This window comes from Ornithorhynchus anatinus, chromosome X5, assembly GCF_004115215.2.
Source record: "Ornithorhynchus anatinus isolate Pmale09 chromosome X5, mOrnAna1.pri.v4, whole genome shotgun sequence".
Taxonomy (NCBI): domain Eukaryota; kingdom Metazoa; phylum Chordata; class Mammalia; order Monotremata; family Ornithorhynchidae; genus Ornithorhynchus; species Ornithorhynchus anatinus.
The window spans coordinates 58,077,399-58,096,647 of record NC_041753.1 but is presented as its reverse complement, the minus strand read 5'-3'; the positions used below and the strand labels follow the sequence as shown (position 1 = coordinate 58,096,647).

Sequence of the window (19,249 nt, the reverse complement as noted above, 5' to 3'; positions counted from 1 at the left end):
TGAAGTATAGTTTCCCCATAGAAAACGATCATCAATGTATTCCCAAGATCCGAAGTGCTGACTGGAACAATGTTAATATATTGAAAAGCTAAGATTAATGCACAGTAAATATAGGTACACTATCAAATAGCATTGTGACTACATATCAATCCTGAAATATTTTGAATTAGAATAATTTTAAATTAAATTCTTTGTGCACATCTTAACGAATCATATATATTGAGTGCTTACTTTGTGCAGAGCACTGTACTATGTGCTTAGGAAAGTACAATAGAACAGAGTTGGTAGACACATTCTCTGCCTACAATGAACTTAGTCTAGAGGGGGAGACAAATATTAAATTACAGGTATATAATAATAATAATGTTGGTATTTGTTAAGCGCTTACTATGTGCAGAGCACTGTTCTAAGCGCTGGGGTATACAGGATAATCAGGTTGTCCCACATGAGGCTCACATTCTTAATCCCCATTTTACAGATGAGGTAACTGAGGCCCAGAGAAGTGAAGTGACTTGCCCACAGTCACATAGCTGCCAAGTGGCAGAGCCGGGATTCAAACCCATGACCTCTGACTCCCAAGCCCGTGCTCTTTCCACTGAGCCACGCTGAAAGTGCTGTGGATATATACGTGCACTTTTAAATTTTCAAAATGCTACCTTTTGCATTCTGCCCCTTTGTTAACAGACTAGAAATGCTATTATGCATGTGAAATAGATCTGCTATTACCTATGCTAAATTGTAATGGACTTTATTCATTCATTCATTCAATTGTATTTATTGAGCACTTACTGTGTGCAGAGCAATCCCAGTCAGTCAACTGACTTCAAAGGGAAGGAAAAGGATGACCACATACAATTTGTCACACTCCAGGGGCAAGCATCTGTTCTGAAAAAAAATCATCCTGCTCCAGCGTAGAAATGCCAGAAATTGGATTCCTTTTTCTTTCTCTTTTTTCATGCTCTTGTCCATCAGTGTAGCTGCAGCAATGTAGAAAATAAGACTCCAGCGCATGTGGGGTTTTCTAAGAGACACAGAGACAGTATAGCAGCAACAGTGGAGCAGTGGGCATGCAGCTTGTACCCCATAGTCGCAGAGCTGAAAGAGTTGTGGTTTGGTTCATTTTGTTCCCAGGGCTTGTGGAGTTCACCTTTCCTGAACCACACATCTGGCAGAGTTTGTGATTCCATCTCTCATATCACAGATCCTTAAAGCCTCTGCCCTAAAAGAGCCACTGACTTCCTGATTCTCATAAGGCAGACATAAGGTTGTCGGTCTCTGAAGTTGTATTTCTCTGGATCTGTCAAATGTTTCCTCTGCATTGCTTGTTTACAACCCCTCCACATACACACACTTCAGCTCACCATACAGAGACAATTTAAAGTCATTCAGTCTTCTCCCATGTGCTCACAAGCAAAGTTCTGCATTGTTTCAGTGCAGTTGGCTGACTGTTCCCTGACGTCATGGTTTCTAATTCAGCCTTGTCATTTGATGTTAAGAATGGTCAGGTTGGTGATGATGTTGAAATTGGATGTGACAGTGTGTTAGGCACAGATCTATGAGTTAATGTGTAACAAGTTAAAATGTCCTTTATTCTTGGGCTGAATGACGCTTGAGGCCAGGTTGGTCCCCCTTTCATTTGTAAACCTCTCCTGGACTAGGCCTACATTCTTGGTTTGTTTGGGCCTTCTTAGAACAGTGCTTGGCACATAGTAAGCACTTAACAAATGCCATCAGTATTATTTCTGTCTGGCAGAAGAAAGAAACACCCAGCAGGGTTCACTTATCCCACTTCTCCTTTCCCATTCATTTCGTTCCCCACCATTTGCCCAGAGCAACGGGAACATGGGTCCACAATTCTGGCTGCCCAAGTTCTAGAGGGCTGGGCCTCCCTGTCCAGCTCGGACCCAATGTCTCCCTCTTCTGTAAGACCCACCATGAGAGAGGGAGGGACTGAAGAAAACACCGTCACCATTACCCTGAACCAGGGCAGGGCAGGGCAAGGGGCAGAAAGTGGCAGTGGGTGATTGGGGAGCTTCAGCTAAGGGACTGGGCCAGCTGGACATGTCCATGCTGGGGAGGAGCCAGGAGGTGCAGACATGCACTCGTAATTCCATTGCCTCCAACCCCCTTCCGCAGTGGTGTTTGTTCCCAGCAGATCTACCCAGGAGGAGGGGAAGTAGAGGAGGGGAGGTAGGGGTCAGTACCTAATCCATGATAGAACCCTGCACCTGTCTGGAGCCCGGTTTCTGCCCACTCGCCCCCTACTTCCGCTGACACTGCTCGAGGGAGTACAGCGAGCTGTGCTGTGTTCATGTTGCCCCCTGCCACGACCTGTGCTATCAATCAATCAGTGGTATTTATTGAGTGCTTATCCGATGCGGAGCACTATACTAAGCATTTGGGAGAGTACAGTATAACAGAGTTGGTAGGCACATTCCCTGCCTACATTGAGCTTACAGTCTAGAGGGGGGAAAAATACATTAATATTAATACCTTATTTATTGCCGTGCATTGCCCTTCTGGTCTGTGAAGTCTGGAGCAATGGTGGTGAAGCCAAAAGAGTCATGCTGGCTCCAGTTTCTTGCTGGAACCTTGTTCTCATAGATTCAGATGCATTTCCCCTCCCCAGTTGAAGACTTCAGGAATAACATTCAGCACTCCCCTGCTAATGAAAATCTTTGATTGAGTACTGCAGAGGATGTTTGCGTGATAAATTTTGAACAGCTCTACTGCCGTTGATATGATCTATATGTACTTGGGAATGTGCTATCTGGAAGATTTAATCATATTGAAATGTATCCAAAACACAGAGATCTCAAAACGAGTTCAGCATTCCAACTCCTTCCTTTAAATGGATGGTAAAGGGCTCCAATTTCTCATTTTCTCCTTCAGATTGTATTTTTGCAAAGCATAACAGTGGGAGCTGCCCAGTACCGAATTGTATGCTCTCGCCATTGTTAAAGCCCTCCTCAAATGATTTCTCAGCCAAGAGTTCTCCTTTTAATGTATTCACTCCCCAGGTCAATACCTCCCGCCAAGTGCCACTACAGCATGGTATAGTAGCTGGAGCACAGGCCTGGGAGTTGGAAGGTCATGGGTTCTAATCCTTGCTCTGCCACTTTTCTGCTGTGTGACCTTGGGCAAGTCACTCACTTCTCTGTGGCTCAGTTACCCCATCTGTAAAATGGGGATGAGACTGTGACCCCCATGTGGGACAGGGGACTTGTCTGACCCGATTTGGTTGTATCCACCCCAACACTTAATACAGTGCCTGGCACATAGTAAGTGCTTAGCAAATGCCATTATTATTATTATTATTACTCAGCATTTTCACAACACTTGAGCAGATGTGTACTCACAGTCTCCTGTAACACCTCTGTACATATTTTGCATGCCTTATGTCTTGAGCACAGACTAATATACCTATCCAGCTCCTCCTCCCTCCCTTCATCGCCCCGCTCCCAGCCCCACGGCCCTTGCATACATATTTGTAATTTATTTATATTTAATTAATGTCTGTCTCTCCCTCTGGACTGTAAGCTCATTGTGGGCAGGGAATGTGTCTTTTGTTATATTGCACTCTCCCAAGTGCTTAGTACAGTGCTCTGCACACAGCAAGTGCTCAATAAACACGAGTGATCCTTTCCTTGAATTATTTTAGTGTTTGCTTCCCATGTTAGATTGTAAGCTTCTTGAAACCTGGGTTCATGCCTATTCACTCTATTATACTCTTCGGTTGAGGCTCCTCTCCATCACCCTCCCCACCACATCATGTGATTTAAGCATGCAAGGCAGGTGAGTACTTTGTGATGAATTGAGCTAAATATGATCATCATCACTAATTGAGCACTTACTGTGTGCAGAGAACTGTACTGAATGCCTAGAGCACTATGTATTATGAATGCAGTATTCCCAAAGGAAGTGAAGTGAATGTTTGGTGATGACTTAGTCTTCTTACGTAGATTTCTGTGTCCTAGAATCCAAGCAGAGATGGGAAATGTTCTTTCTCAACCTATGTTTGTAACCCTTTTCTGTACTCCTCCCCCACTTCCTACCACTCACTGCTACGTGTTTACATTGTCACCACACCTGGTCAGTTTGCCTATGCTTCCTAACCCTGCAGCTATCACTTCAGCAGGCCTAAAGTGACCTTTCTCTTTGTAATTCTGGCTTGTTATTTGATGTTAAAAATGGCAAGTGACAGACACCTCCAAGATACATTTGCTTCTTGATTACATTGTTCAAAGGTGTACTGTCATAGAATCCATTAGTCCAACCAACTTAATTCCAGTTTAATGAAAGTTTAAGTTTTCCTTTAGTTTAAAAAAATGAAGATGAAAATTCATTTCTTTCACCTTGGCTTTAGGCTACTCATCAGGGGAATAAAATAGATTAATTACCTTGAGTTTATGGCAGGAGCTCTTCTGAAATAATGGAATGATTTCTTTTTCAGTGGAATTTCACAGTGAAGGAGACGCTTAATTTTTTTACAGCAGGTTGAAATAGCAGAAGTGAACAGTATATCATCACTTCTGCAATAGTTTTAGACTCTAGCATTTTTTGCTTTATTCAGTTGGAAAGCATTGATTGAAATGAGTAAATTTGAATGCTTTTTATATGACTTCCCTGTGGTAATTACTTTATTCTGATGCAAATGACAAAGCCAAATGTGAATAGTGTTAGAAACAATGATAGTCTAGAGAAAATTTATTTTATCTTAATGCAGTGATTCTTAAAAATATTACAGAGCACCCTTTTCTTCTCCAGAAACATATGAAAGGATTTCCATGCTGCTGATGGGGGAATAACAGTAATGTATGTCTTTAATTAGCTGAGGAGAGAATCAGTCCTTCAGTCAATCATATCTGAGGGCTTACTGAATGCAGAGCACTGTACTAAGCACTGGGGAAAATACAATGCAATGGAGTTGGTAAACATGTTCCCTGCCCACAAGGCACTTACAGTCTAGAGGGGGAGACAGATAATGAATTCAGTTACAGGTAGGGGAAATAGCAGAGTATAAGGTAAGTGCTGTGGGGCTGGGGGTGGGGTGAGTATCTAAGTGCTTAAGGGGTACAGATCCAATTGCATAGCAGCATCACCTAGTGGATAGAGCTTGGGTCTGGGTGTCAGAACCATCTGAGTTCTGAGTTCTAATCCTGGCTCTATAACTTGCCGGCTGTGTGACCTTGGGCAAATCACTTCTCTTTGCCTCAGTTACCTGATCTATAAAATGGGGATTAAGAATGTGAGTCCTGTGTAGGACAGGGACTTTGACCAACCTGATTAACTTGTATCTACCTCAGTGCTTAGTAGAGTGCCTGGCACATAGTAAGCACTTAACAAATACCATAAAAAAAGCACCTAGGCAATGCAGAGGGTAGTGCAGATAGAAGAAAGAAAGGGCTTAATCCGGGAAGGCCTCATGGAGGAGGTGTGATTTTAATAAGATTTTGAAGGTGGGGAGAGTGGTGGACTGTCAGATACGAAGGAAGAGGGAGTTCCAGGCCAGAAGGAGGATGTGGACAAGGGGCTGGCAACGAGAAAGTTGAGATCAAGGTATAGCGAGTAGGTTGGCATTAGGGGAGCAGCGTGTGTGGACTGGGTTGTAGTAGGAGATCAGCGAGGTAAAGTAGCAGGGGGTGAACTGATTGAATGCCTTAAAGCCGATGGTAAGGAGTTTCTATTGGGTGCGGAGTGGATGGGCAACCACAAGAGTTTTTTTTTTACTTAGACTGTGAGCCCCATGTAGGACGGGGACTGTATCCAACCTCATTCTATTGTATCTACATGAGCATTTAGTATAATACCTTTCATCCCTGTTCACAAGGAGCTTACAGTCTAGTGGAGGTACTGCAGCAGAAATGGCATTGCCCATTGGACCTTCAATTTTGTGCTTCGTGTGCATCGGATTTCACTGCTTAGGTACTATGAAGAAGGAAAGTTATTTTTTTCTAATATTTATTATTAGTATTGTTTTCAATAGAATCATTAATCTTAAGAAACAGTAAAGGAAGGAAATGACAACCAGTCTTGTTACAAGAATGAGGATTTAATAAATAGCATATGACTTGACTAGTTAAAACATATGTTTTATTGATGCATCTCTGTCAACCTTGGTATATGAAGAGTTATCTTATTTCTAATTTCACTGACCCGTTTTGGTTGTGCACTAGGTACCTTTCCATCAAATTCACCATATTCACCACGGGAATTGATTAGTCATTTCCCTAGGGGCAATTCCTCTTTGACTTGTCACAAAAACTGAAACTATCAAACCTGTAATCACGTGTAGCTGTGGTGAATAACAGGGACTCAATTTTATCATGCTGATTTCAGTTAAAATTAAAATGCTATTGAAATTAATGTACTGCTACATCAAATATAGTCCCTGCTCTGTATTGAAGGGAAAGTATTGCCTAAATCAAAAATGTATTCTGATTCATTCAGGAAGTGCACCCTTGACCCGGACATTATTAAATGTCAGAGTGAGTGGCTCAATGACAAATGATGTTAGGATGTTTCCTTTCTGGACATCTTTAACAATGCTAAAGGCACCATGATGAACTAGGTGACCTCTAGCCCCTTGATCCTATAACACTTTCAAATATAGTTTATTGACAAAATGAGAGAAATATGGGCTGTGTTATGAGATATGACAATGACTTGATCTGTTAAATAATCATATGCAAATTTGCTTACTACTGCCATGAATTTTGAGGCATTTTTGTCTCTGGGAAAAATTCTATTACAGTTAACTATTTTCATCTCTCCCATCTTTGAATACAGAGAATGTGAAATAACCTGAATTTGAAATGTAAAACACACACCCAGATTAAATCAACCATCCGCTGATTTAATCCACTGTCCTGTAACACAAAATGCCTTGAAGTGGAAAGAACAGTGCCCGTTCAAGTTGCTCACTATTGATATGCAGAATTTTGTAATGCTAATTAGTCCAAAACCTGAGGAGGTAATAAATTAAAAACCAAATTAAAGTTCAATAATGCATCCTGTTTCCCTATAACAATTTCATATCACTCTCTTCTTTCCTTGATACAATACACTTTATTTTATAGTTTCTGATGAAACAGCTTCCACATCTTCACTTGAAGGGATGGTGATGTTTTACCCTGGATTTGTGATTAGCAAACATTTCACTTTCCAAAACATTGTAACACACAAAAATCTTTTATAATACCCAACCTTAAAGAGCAAGAAATATTTTTCATCATTGTTCTTTTAGAAGTGACCCAATAATTGTTGTGGTATTTGTTAAGCACTTATTCTGTACCCCAAAACTGTACTACATGCTGGGATGGATATGAGATAATTGGGTTTGACACAGTCCCTGTCCCACATAGGGATCACATTCTAAATATAAGGGAGTACAGGTATTGCATCTCCATTTTGCAGATGAGAGAACTGAGGCTCAAGGTCACACAGTCGGTAAGTGAGGGAGCCGGGATTGGAGCCCAGGTCTTCTGACTTCCAGGCTCATGTTCTTTCTACTAGACCATTAGTACAGACAGAGTCCCTGCCTCACATGCGCCTGGCTCACAGTATAAGTAGGAGAGAGTAGGATTTAATCCCCATTTTTTAGATGAGGAAACTGAGGCACAGAAAAATTAAGTGAGTAACCCCAAGTTACATAGCAGGTAAATGGCAGAGCTGGGATTAGAATCCAGGTTCTTTGATTCACAGGCTCATGCTCTTTCCACTAGGCCATCTGTTACACATATATGGATTTGTGCATGCTCTCTGTGTCCATCTCTTTCTCTTTCCCTCTTTCTTTCTCTCTCCCTCTCACTCTCTCTTTTTCTCTCTCCTACCTGCTTTCTTTTATCCTTCATATTCATAGACGATGCTACTCTCAGTTTACAGAAATGTGGCTGGGTGGTGCAGGGCGTGACTTAGGGTTCTGTTCTGCTCATTCTGTTCCATGCGGAGAAGCAGCATGGTCTAGTGGAAAGAGCACAGTCCTGGGAGTCATTCAAGCCACTGGCGTTTTTTCAGCGCTGTGTGCAGAGCACCGTAATAAGCACTTGGGAGAGGACAGTGTAACAGAGTTGGTAGACATGATTGCTGCTATGAGGACCTTACAGTCTAGACGGGGAGAAAGACTTTAAATACAGTCTACTGTCACGTCCAATTGCTTGAATGTCTGATATTTGGACCCACTGCAGATTGCAAGTTCAGGTTCACCAGTGCCATATAGGTGCCAGACTTAAAAAGCTAAGAATGAGGCAGTATCACTGTAATGGCATCATCATCAACAACACTGTACTCTCCAGTAAGAGCTCAATAAATACCATTAATTGAGTAATTAGCTGCATGACTGTGTGGAATCAATGACCTGTTATGCTGCCTTTCTTTTCTCATTTGGTAACTGGGATGATACTTGTATCTCTAAGGCAAATGGCCGTATAATCTAACTGCCCTTAGGGCCTGAAATCAAACCTACCTACTTAGTATGTGCCCAAATTTAGGTGTACTGATTGTAGGAAATAGTATCATTTTTGTGAGATCTCTGAATACCATGGAGCAATCTTGCTGTTTTCTCTGCCTTTCTGTCTCTGCAACTCTTCAAAGAACTTATTCTCTGAATTGTGTTGTTGCTCACAAGAAGTTTGAGATTGAACTCTAGTCTGACCGAAAGGAATCTGCCCAAGATTCTTCATGCTTTGGAGAACAATAAGATGTTTTGTTTGGTATTTGACTTAATTTACCATTTTCATCTGGAAGAAGATTCTCCCAACAAAAATGCTTCATCCATTTTTCCTCAAATGAATTTTTTCTGCCATTTTATAGGAGATGTTTCCAGGCAAGAGGATTAGTTAGCAGCTAATTATGATTATTTTACCTTCGTGACTCCTTTGAGATAGCATATTGTCATTGAACAAAATGAAAATAGGGAATGAAGTAAATGAAGTAACAGAATGAAGTGTCACCTATATGCTTGGATCTGTATCCCTTAATAATAATTGTGGTATTTAAGTGCTTACTGTGTGCCAAGCAGTGTTCTAAGTGATGGGGTAGAAACAAGATAATCAGATCCCACATGGAGCTCTCAGTCTAAGCACACCCTCACCTCACCCTCAGCCCCACTGCACTTGTGTACATAGGGGAAGCAGCATGGCTCAGTGGAAAGGGCCTGAGCTTCAGAGTCAGAAGTCATAGGTTCGAATCCCGGCTCTGCCACTTGTCAGCTGTGTGACTGTGGGCAAGTCACTTAACTTCTCTGGGCCTCAGTTACCTCACCTGTAAAATGGGGATTAACTGTGAGCCTCACGTGGGACAACCCGATTACCCTGTATCTACCCCAGTGCTTAGAACAGTGCTCGGCACATAGTAAGCGCTTAACAAATACCAACATTATTATATCCATAATTTATTTTCAGTTCTGTCTCCCCCTCTAGACTGTAAGCTCCTGGTGGACAGGGGACATGTCTGCCAACTCTATTGTACTCTCCTAAGTGCTTAGTACAGTGCTCTGCACAGAGTAAACATTCAATAAATACCATTGATAAATTAATTACATTGGTAGTGACTCAACAGGTATGACTAGCAGATGATATTGCTGGGTTTGCTCTAGTTTATAAATGCTATTATTGCTACTAGAGCACTAAGGGTCTTAAATGCCTAATGAGTGACTGAAAATTTTAAAAAATGTCATGGAGAGTCAAGAGCAAGATGCCAACAGGAAAAAAAAAAGAGACAGAGATTAGAAAAATGAGCATGGATCAGTGAGTCAGAGGACCTACGTTCTAATCTCAGCTCCTCCACTTGCTTGCTCTGTGACCTTAGGCAAATCACATAATTTTTCTGGGCCTCAGTTTCCTTATCTGCATAATGGGGATTCAATGCTTGTACTCCCTCCCCTTGTGACTGGGAGGCCTATGTGGGTCAGGGCCAGGGTCCAACCCGATGATCATGTATCTACCCTAGAGTTTAGTATAGTTCTTGGCAAACAGTAAGCGCTTAAAAAATACCACTATCATCATCACCATGACAGGTCAGCCAAGGTCTTTGTTATGAATGTCAATCAATGGTATTTAGAAGCAGCATGGTCTAGTGGATAACACACAGCCTGGGAGTCAGAAGGGCCTGGGTTCTAATCCCGGCTCCACCACTTGTCTGCTCTGTGATCTTGGGCAAGTCTTTTCACTTCTCTGTGCCTGTTCTCATCCATAAAATGGGCATTAAGACAGGGAGTCCCATGCAGGACAGGAACTGTGTCCAATCTGACAAATTTGTATCTACCCCAGTGCTTAGTACAGTGCTTGGCACATAGGTGAGCACTTAACAAATACTGCAATTATGTATTGAGCACTCAGGAAGGTATAATGAGGTGGCGCCTCCAAATTGGGTTGTAACCCTTGAGGGGAAGATACAGTCAGTTGGTGTTTGTTCTGGGGTGGGGTAGATTGCAAGGTCCTTTAGGGCAGGGATCCTGTCTTCCATCTCTTTTGTATTCTCCCAAGGGCTTGGTGCTATGCACCTAGTAAGTGCTCAATGAATAATTTTGATGGATTGATTGGTAAAGGAGGAGGCACGAGAACAATAGGACTGCCAAACCAAATGAGCAAACTCTCTGGCCAAGAGCTGCCTCAAATCTTCACACCCACATGGATTGGATCGGAAAGGGCCTGTTCTGAATTACATCAGGGAGATCTCAGATTGCTTAAAGAAGGAAGCAGGATGTTCCAATGTCAGTTTGCAGGGTTACTTTTGGAGACCATTAGCTCTATTTTACTGGATTGGGTCTGGAGCACACACTCTCATTCAACAAACCAAAACAATCCCAAATGAATTTCTAATAGAATAGCTCCCAGGGAAACTATCATCAGCACATGCTTCTGGCCACCAAGGACTCCGGATAGCGGTGGATGGGAGCTCGATCGAGCTTCCGGGCAGCGGCTGCAGTCTCGTATCTGTGGAGAAGTCCCGTGGTGGTCGAGGGGCTTTTCTGCTTTGTAGTCAGATGCGCAAGTATGAGCTTAGCTTGCTCTCATTAACTGGAGAGTTTGGTTTCTATCTAATCAGTTAAGTTTCTACTTTCCTGCAATCACAGGTTACATAGTTATGGCTACATAGTCACCGTTGCTTAGCAACAATATCATTGGTTATGTAGCTGTGTCCTTGACTTAGCTAGACGGTGACAGGGGAGAGAGGGAGATAGAATTTAGTCTAGTGGAGCCAAAGTCTCACGGACTGTATTTAGACAGTGGGTTACCCATTAGGGCTCAAAGGGGATTTTGCTGACTGCATACTTTTGGGTGATCTAGGGAAAGTAGTGGAAATGGAGCAAAGTGAGGGGATCCACCTTACCCCTCCCAGCTCCCCAGGGCATAGAAACAATATATTAAGTTAATTATAGTCAACTTGCCATTTTAAAATAGCTTTTTTGGTGTGGGTGTGGGTGTCTATTACCAAATTCGGGGAGGGATAGTGGCTATTCTACGTGATTTGGGCACTGGTTTCAAATAACTTCACTGCAGGTTCTCATTTTCTATTAAGGTCATTGGACCATATCCCATTTTGATATCCTACTTTGGTACAGTAGGGGTGCTATCCTGATTTTATACTAAGGTTTTGCTTTCCCAACTTTTATCTATTTTCCTTCTGTAAAATGCAGTTGGTGCTTTATTGTATCCTTAATAATGAATGATATCGTAAAGGATTGAGACAGTCAATTGTATTTATTACCTTTGTCCTGGAACACCCTTCCTCCTCATCCTCCAGACAATTACTTTTCCCCCCTCTTCAAAGCCTTACTGAAGGCACAAGAGGGCCCTCCCAGACTAATCCCCACTTTTCCTCATCTCCCACTCCCTTCTGCATTGCCCTGAATTGCTCCCTTTGCTCTTCCCCCACCCTCTCCACCCCTCAGCACTTAGGTGGGCAGGGACCGTCACTCTTTATTGCTGTATTGTTCTTTCCCAAGGGCTTAGTACAGTGCTCTGCACACAGTAAGCACTTATAAACACATTTATTCAGTGCAATAGGTTCATCAGAATTTTCTATGTAAATCTCTGGGAGCTCAGCAGAGAAGATACACAGGAAGAAGAAAAGAATTTACCTAGCATTGGCAAAGACTGAAATCACTGTGGAGGTGGTTCAGTTAGAAACTGATTCAAAGCCAACATCTCATAGAGGGAGAATCAATTTGTTCATCTGTGTTGTGGAGTGAAAGCCCATGGAAACACAGGGAATACTGTCAACCCTCTGAGGAGTTACTTATCAAAAATACAAGCGTTTTTAAACAATGCAAAGCCAAATGTGTGTATTTCGTGGGTTAAACTGTATTGGTTTTTAGGCTAGCAGAGGTAGACAGGAAGCAGCTGATATTCAATTTAGAGATTTCAGATGAATACTTAATACATCGATAATTGAACTCATTTCCTAAATAGCTGAGGTGTTCAAGAGATGGGACATAAGGAGTGTGAGTAATGACTTGAGTCGAAAACAACCTAGGGGATTGAAAATCTTCTGAACAATTAATTTATTTCACAAATTTGGGAGGATTGCTCCCTAGTCCATCCTTTACCATTTTTTTCCCCTTTTTAAACACTATTTCTTTGGAACTCACTTGAGTTGATGTCCACTTGATGGTGCAAAAATGAGAGCCTGAGAGAAGGAACCTCCTCTGATTTTTTTCTTAAACAAGATGCCTAAAGGAAAAATCCTAGAGAATATAGTGTTAACTTATAATCATGTATTTGGAGTCTTTACCTTCTGCTTCAAGACTCTTTTGAGTTCTTCAGTGGCTATTTCTTGAATTTGAAGGGTTCAATATTTTACTCTCCTTTCATTTTTAATAGTATCACCCATTTGTGCATTTGAAGAATTATATTAACAATTAGGTCATTAAACAAAGGAATAATGAATTCATAGATTTCATTTTGCTGCAGTTGAATTAATATGCCATTGTCTCTCCTTACATCTTTTGTTTGCTTTCTTCTTAGAAATCTATTCATTTTATTAAGAAACAGAACAGATTGAAATTAGCAATAAAATTAAGAAGATGCCTGACTTTTGGCTTCAAAGTTGCTGCAGCTGATGGTGAACTTTTATTCAGATACATGACAATCCCATTCACAAAGTACACACTTAAGGCTTTTCCTTGGTGATACTAATGCATTTGTAGTGCCCATTTTTCCTTGGCCTTTCCAAGTCAGAGACACCATATTCTTAGTTGCCACATGTTAGATTACTCAATCTGCTGTTCATTCAATTGTATTTATTTAGTGCTTACTGTGAGCAGAGCACTGTACTAAGCACTTGGAAAGTACAATTCAGCAACAGATAGTGACAATCTCTACCCAACCACGGGTTCACAGTCTAGAAGAGACTGTTGTTGACTGTCTCCCAATAGTTGACAAGTATGTCACAGTGGTGGAGGTTGCGATTCACACGCTCTTGAAAAACATTTTTTCTTCCCCCTTTCTTGTGATGCTTCCACGTAAGCTCACCATTCTTTTTCTTTTTTTTTTTTAATGGTATTCAAGTGTTTACTATCTGCCAGGTACTGTATCAAATGCTGGGTAGATACAAGCTATTCAGGTTGGACACAGTCCCTGTCCCACGAGGGGCTCACAGTAACCATTTTACAGATGAGGTAACTGAGGCACAGTGAAGTGACTTCTTCAAGGTCACAGAACAGAGCAGGGATTAGAACTCAGGTCCTTCTGACTCCCAGGTCTGGGCTCTATCCACTAGACCACAATGCATTCAACAGCTGCTTGGATATTCAGGCATTATCTGTTCTCCTCACATGTCCACTCAGAAAAGCTATGTACCAGTCAACCTTGTGTTAATGCTTGCATTTCAGGATCACCTTGTTTGTGATTTTGAATTGACATTGTTGTTGAATAGGGTATGAAACTGCTCGTGATTTGTCATAATAACAATAATCGTGGTATTTGTTAAGAAGGTATTGCTCCTGAGCCACTGTACTGAGTGCTGAAGTCATTACAGGATAATCAGGTCTGACACAGTCACACATGGGTCTCACAGTCTAAGAGAGAAACAGGTATTAAATCTCCATCTGACAGGTGAGGAAACTGAGGACCAGAGCATTTAAGTGACTTACCCAAAGTCACACAGGAAGAAAATGAAGGAGCTGGGATTAGAATCTCGGGCCTGTGGTTTTTCCACTGGGCCACACAGTTTCTTTGATAGATCCAAATCTCACAGCCATGGAAAATGTTGAACACTTCAGCCACTCTATAAGACATTGTTTGGCCTGAAACTTGATGCCACCCTGGCTCTCTCTCCACTGACAGTATCCCAAAGGAATTGAGAACATTAGAAATTCCACTGCTGAGTCATCCATCTCAGTGCTCTGCCTCTAACAGTGGCAGTAAGATATTTAGCTCTAATGGGTAGAGATCCACTATCTAATATTCCACATCTGTCATGCATGGAACAGAGTACTTGATAGACCATCATCTGACACATTCCAAGATCACATTAACTATGCAACCATTGCTTTGAAAAGTGGCCCCCAATCCATCAAGGCAGCTAATCCGTACGTTCTTGGAGGGCAGAGATGCATTCGAGGAGCTCTGCAGCAATATTACAAATAGGAAACTCCACCTGCCATACCTAATATAAACAACAAATGGGGTACCTCTCTGTCACACCGTCTACCAAGATTCAGTCAAGACCTCCAACTGGTTGTCAAGCATTGATCTGTCACAGAAGACACACTGAAAGTCAAATGAAATTCAGAGAAGCAGCATGGTGTAGTGGATAGAGCATGGGCCTGGGAGTCAGAAGGTCATGGGTTCTAATCCCAGATCTTCCCCTTGTCTGCTGTGTGACGTTGGGCAAGTCATTTGACTTCTCTGGGCCTCAGTTACCTAATTTGTAAAATGGGGATTGAGACTGAGCCACACAGGGGATAGGGATTGTGTCCAGCATGATTTGCTTGTATCCACCCCAGTGTTTAGTACAGTACCTGGCACATAGTAAGGACTTAAATGCCATTATTATGTTATTATTATTATTCTGATGATGATCACAAGATAGGATCCTCAACAATAATGATTGTGGTATTTGTTAAACACTCAATACAATTGTATTGGCCAGAGACTATGCCTTATCTGAGTATAGATGCCCCAGCCCTTAGACCAGTGCTTGGCACATAGAGTTTAACCAATAACACAGTTATTATTATTATTCTTCTTTTAAATCCTTTTTGGGAAGAGAAAGCATTAATGAATTCATGCATCCTCTTGACCTGAAAGAGTTAAAGTGGCAAGAATCTGCCTCAATCCATCATCAGATTTGGTTCGTACAGGATTTTTTTTTTAACTTTGAGAGTTATAAATTATTTTTTACATAGGTCAAAGAGATTTGAATTATTCATGCATCTTCATAACTCAGTGAATAGAAAGTCTATGAAAACACCTCATCAAATATGACTTGTCCTCAGGGTCTAAAGAACTAAAGAAATATCAATTTAGTCTAGTTAAATTCACAGTAACAGAATTATTTATTGAAGAAGCAATAGGACATTTGTAATTTTTAATAATTGCTTAAGTTTCTAAAATAACCTTTTACCTAAGAATTCAAATAACTTATATGTGGTTTCATTTCACTCTTCCATCACTCTGTAGAGGTAGTGAGTTTTTAATTGTCCCCATTATATAGATGAGGAAGCTGAGGCTAGAACGTTTTTCTCAGCTTACACTGCTGCTCATGTGAAAAATTGCGACTGGCTCTGTTTTCTTGATTCTTATTGCAGTGTTTTGTTTTTTTTTCCCATTGGAACCACTGCCTTAACTAAAAGTCAGCAAATTGGGAAAATACTGCTTCAGCCCAATAAATTTTTCTTTAGAAACTTTGAAAAAGTATCGCAGATTTCCAAGGTGCCTGATACAGTATTAAAGAAAAGTTTAGGCATTAAGAGAATCATCATTCTAAAGTATCATTCTAAACATACCTCTCCATTCTAAGGGCAACCCGATTTCTTCCACATCAAATAAGCACCTCACCTTTGTTTCAAGGCTTTCCAACTTTTCTTTCCTAGAAAGCTGCTTTCTTTACCCTCTAAGGTCCAGCTCATATTCTTCACCCTTCACAAGTTAACCTTTATCGTATCTTGCTCTGGTCTCTCCCTTCTCTGAAATTTTTCTCCCACAGTTCTCCTGGGTAGAACTACTTCCCGCTTCAAATTCACCAGACCACAGCTTTCTCCATCTTCAAAGCCCTTCTGTAGACCCACCTGTTCCCCAACATTCCCCAACATCAAAGGGACAACCTGGTTATGTCTCCATGTGGCTGGGACTGTGGGTCTCACATTGGCTTTTCAGTTGTGTGTGCGCACACACATACACACACACATACACACTCTCTCTCAAAGGTAAACTTCATCAATGGTGGCTTCTTCAAATACAAAGAACAACTATACATCCCCAATATCAACCATGGTTGTATCCCTGTAATTATGTTATGTATATTATCAGTTTATGTATACCAGTTGTTTGTTTATTTTTCTATTGTTTTGTTGTTAGCAGTACAGTTCTGCTATTCACAATTTATGAATACAATTTGTGTCTGTCTCCCTACCCCCATTAGATCGTAAACTCCTTCCGAGACAGGGCTCATGTATTCTATTTCAGTGCAGTGCTCTGCACACAGTCTTGTCTTGTCCTATGCTGTTGAGTCATTTCCGACCCATAGCGACTTCATAATAATAATAATAATGTTGGTATTTGTTAAGCGCTTACTATGTGCCGAGCACTGTTCTAAGCGCTGGGGTAGACATAGGGGAAGCAGGTTGTCCCACGTGGGGCTCACAGTCTTAATCCCCATTTTACAGATGAGGGAACTGAGGCACAGAGAAGTTAAGTGACTTGCCCACAGTCACACAGCCGACAAGTGGCAGAGCTGGGATTCGAACTCATGAGTCCTGATTCCCGGGCCCGTGCTCTTTCCACTGAGCCACGCTGCTTCTCTTCTCTTCATGTGACTTCATGGACACATCTCTCCCAGAATGCCCCACCTCCATCTGTAATCGTTCTGGTAGTGGATCCACAGAGTTTTCTTGGTAGAACTATGGAAGTGGTTTACCATTGCTGTCTTGGGAGCAGTAAACTTGAATCTCTGCTCTCCACTCTTTCTCATGCCGCTGCTGCCCAGCACGGGTGAGTTTTGATTTGTGGCAGATTGCCTTCCACTGGCTAGCCACTGGCCAAGCTAAGAATGGAATGGACAGGCCTCTGCTTGACTCTCCCTCCCATAGCCAAGACTGGTAGAGTACTGGAAACTCTCCAGGTGTGATCCTGAGAGGGGCCTGCATACAGTGCCTACTTAACAATCAAGGAAAGAATGAAAATCCTAATCATGAAGTTTTCATTCCCATTCCCAAGTCTACAGTTCATGCCACCCGAGGAAGAAGAAGAAACTTCTTTTTTTGGTCCCAAAATTAGGTAGACAGATATGTCCAAAAAGTATTTAATTTTATACTCCTCTTTAACTGGTTCCTTTTCCAAACATCCAGTAATGGCATTTTGAGTATTTCAAGGTGGCAGAAAATAATAGAAGATTAATTTCTGCCATTTCTTTCAACAATTAAGGGTACATTAGCTGATTCATAGGAAGCACAGAAGGGGGGAAACAACTTTCCCTCTTACCTGTCAGAAAGGTTTCCGTTTAGCTTCATAAATCTCTCTCACACAGAACATTTTTATGGACTCCAAGAAAGGATTTTGCTACATTTCAAAGCTATTACCAGCCCTGCTTCCTTGAAATGATCCATAGTCAAGTGGATTCCCCCAGATAAGGAATGGGTCAACCTCCTTTTGAGAGCCCTAGCCCTATTAAGGGGAGCTTTCAAGCAGCAGGTTCACCCTAAAGGTATTTGGCATGAATTAGAATGAATGGGTAGGGAACTTGCACTTTAACATCCCTAAAGGAAATCAGATGTTTAAGTTACCATTATTCTTTTTGAAAATATAAAACAGCTCTCTTGTCCTGCTTGGGTCATGAGAAATTACCTTTTTTTTCTTCAGAGTCACTTTTTGAAGTCAATACTCATTTCATGTCCTATGCTTCTATATAGCATAGAGGCAGCATGGCATAGTAGAGCATAGGCCTGCGAGTCGCAAGGTTGTGGATTCTAATCCTGCCTCCAGTATTTGTCTACTGTATGATCTTGGGCAAGTCATTTCACTTCTCTGGGCCTCAGTTACCTCATCCGTTGGGTATTGAGACCGTGAGTCCCACGTGGGCAGGGACTGTGTCCAACTTGATTTGTTTGTATCCACCCCAGCACTTAGAACAGTGCCTGACACATAGTAAGTGCTTTAAAAATGTCACAATTATTATTATAATTGACGATTGAGTTTCAATATTAAGAGCAGATGGGAAGCAGCGTGGCTCAGTGGAAAGAGCACGGGCTTTGGAGTCAGGGCTCATGAGTTTGAATCCCAGCTCTGCCACTTGTCAGCTGTGTGACTGTGGGCAAGTCACTTAACTTCTCTGTGCCTCAGTTCCCTCGTCTGTAAAATGGGGATTAAGACTGTGAGCCCCACGTGGGACAACCTGATTCCCCTGTGTCTACCCCAGCGCTTAGAACAGTGCTCGGCACATAGTAAGCACTTAACAAATACCAACATTATTATTATTATTAGTAGTAGTAGCAGTAGTCATAGTATTTATTGAGCACCCACTGGAGGCAATGCATTGTATTAAATTCTTGGGACTATAAGTATGACAGAAAAAAGTGACATAAAACACATTTCCAATAGAGTAGCTAAAATGTTATTGAATGTACAATAGACTAAACATATATATCTAAGTGCTCAGGATAGGTATAAATAAGTATGAGTACAGTTACCTACATGTTAGAACGTAATACTGTCACTGATGCTGATTCTCCCCTGGTCTGTTACTCTGGAGGTAATTTAGGCAGTCGGGGTGGGACATTGATTAAACCGTGCCAGAAGGAAGGGAAACAAAGATGCATTTCTGAGAGCCTAGAAGAGTAGATCCCAGAAGAAAGTTACGACGGGCTTGAGTCCACTATTTGGCCCAGGGTTTGGTGAGACACATAGCATTTGAATAGTCAAATGTTTGTCATGACTTAGGGAACATGTGCATGTTTTGGATCTTGCTTTATAAAAACAGTGTAATTAGATTTTCATCTAGAAAACCTGATTTCCAGTTTAACATGAACACTTGAATTAACCTAAGTTAACCTAAATATGTACACTCTAATGTGGAATTCAGAGAGTTT

The 19,249-nt window shown here is 41.5% G+C and overlaps 1 non-coding gene across 1 annotated transcript; it reads right to left on the bottom strand.

Moving 5' to 3' along the window:
- Positions 1–17,166: 17,166 nt before the first annotated feature.
- On the bottom strand, positions 17,167–17,304 carry LOC114808256. Its single transcript, XR_003756103.1, has one exon. It is a non-coding gene; the product is annotated as a small nucleolar RNA SNORA7 (small nucleolar RNA).
- Positions 17,305–19,249: the final 1,945 nt, after the last annotated feature.